Source organism: Olea europaea, chromosome 6 (genome assembly GCF_002742605.1).
Source record: "Olea europaea var. sylvestris chromosome 6, O_europaea_v1, whole genome shotgun sequence".
NCBI classification, from domain to species: Eukaryota; Viridiplantae; Streptophyta; class Magnoliopsida; order Lamiales; family Oleaceae; genus Olea; species Olea europaea.
The window spans coordinates 9,026,347-9,028,120 of record NC_036242.1 but is presented as its reverse complement, the minus strand read 5'-3'; the positions used below and the strand labels follow the sequence as shown (position 1 = coordinate 9,028,120).

Below are 1,774 nucleotides of genomic sequence, written 5' to 3'. Positions count from 1 at the left end.
AAAAAAAAAAAAAAAAAAAAAAAAAAAGGTTGAACCTCAATCTTGAGGGTTCCCAACCGCCTTGCCCCTGGAGCATAGTGAATGAGGTAAATCGCGGAATGTGCTCCAGCAGGCCAGGGAACGAGAGCTTGTCTGTACACTGGTGCCTACAAAAAGTCCAATTCCATATTTCAGGAATCGAACCCTCACACTGCGACTGTCAGCAAGGTTGAGACTACTTCACTCATATCTTTTGCACCACTGAACTATGCCCCAAAGGGCGTCCCAAGTACTTAAATGTATAACTTACGCTTGGGGGGCTAATGTTACATTGCCATCCAAGACACAATCTTGAAGGTACATAAATGGAAAGATAATTTGGACATGACAATTAACCATGACATGACACCTGATGATCTCTCTCTCTCTAAGAGGTATGTCAAATCCTTCACCTAAATCAATATAGGGATATCAAATCTTTCACACAAGCCAATATTCTCTCCATTTGTTTCTCCAAAAGTCGATAGTTGACCTAAGTGTTAAGAGTGCAAGAAGTCATTAGATCATCCCGAATAAAATAAAAAAAGGTTGAACTCCAACCTTGAGTGCTCCCACCGCTTCATCCCTAGAGTTTTGTGAGGAAGGTAAATTGCGGAATGTGTTCCAGCAGGTTAGGGAACAAGAGCTGTCTCTACACTGCGCCTACAAGGAGTCCAGTTCTATGCCTCAGGAATCGAACCCCCACGCTGCGACCACCAACAAGGCGTGAAATAACCTCACTCCCGTCCTTTGCACTACTGGACTATGCCCCGGGGGGTTAGATCATCCCTAATATGGTGGCCTTGCATTTGACATAGTTTTCTAGTGTGCGTAACATACATGTGGGTCGAGGCTTGGCTTCTTTTATTGACGTCGGATTCAGGCAAATCGAATAAAAGAAGTGATTATAAAATCTATAAACCAACACAATATGAATGTATTCCCACAATCGAAAGATTTAACACCAACAAATGTTTAACTCCAATTCAGATGCACGAAGGACACATCACTCTATCGAACTTTCTTTAAATCCATGATTGCCCTGCACTAATCTTCCTTAAAACTCATCTCACCAATTCAACTAAATCATGATTATCCCCTTAACACAAGTCATAAGTAGAGTTTTGAAGGTACTCCTTAGCATAATATTGATTTCACAAAAATAATAAAATTTAATAAAAAGGGAAAATAATTTTGATGGTTCACAAATGATTAATCCTTCTTGTCTAATAACACTATTAAAAAGGAATTGGATTCCTACACTTTTCACAAGGATAATTGCAACAAAAGTTCTAAACCTTTAAAACATAAGTAGACTTTTCTCAAACTTTTAATTCGTTGGAGTTGTCACCCTTGACCTTTCCAAATATTGTAGATGAGGCATTTTTGGACTGTTTCCATCCGAGTGTCTGTTAGTTGACCTCCCAAAAAAAGATTGACCAGTTTTTACCAAAATAAGGGAGGGTAAATTCGTTCATAAACTTAAAATACTAACCTCCAAAGAAATTACTATTTATTTCCCTCCAAATGTAGTAGAGTACACCCTAATAAATTGTCAATTTCTCACTCTTTATCAACATACTGAATTGAAGGTAGAAGAAATGGAAATGCCACCAGTTTGCAGTTGCAGAACCCCTGCTCAGATGAAGACATCGTGGACTAATTTGAACCCAGGCAGATGATTTTTTACCTGTCCACGCGGAATGGATCTACAAGGCTATACATTCTTGTTTAGTGGGATTTCGCAATGTGTTAG

At 39.0% G+C, this 1,774-nt stretch overlaps 1 long non-coding RNA gene across 1 annotated transcript in view; it reads right to left on the bottom strand.

Annotated features, from left to right (window-relative positions):
• Window positions 1-442, bottom strand: part of LOC111396481 — a 13,994-nt gene extending 13,552 nt beyond the window's left edge. Inside the window, exon 1 of the long non-coding RNA XR_002703013.1 lies at window positions 432-442. This is a non-coding gene — a long non-coding RNA (uncharacterized LOC111396481). The remainder of the gene's footprint in view (window positions 1-431) is intronic.
• Between the last annotated feature and the right edge of the window lie 1,332 nt (window positions 443-1,774).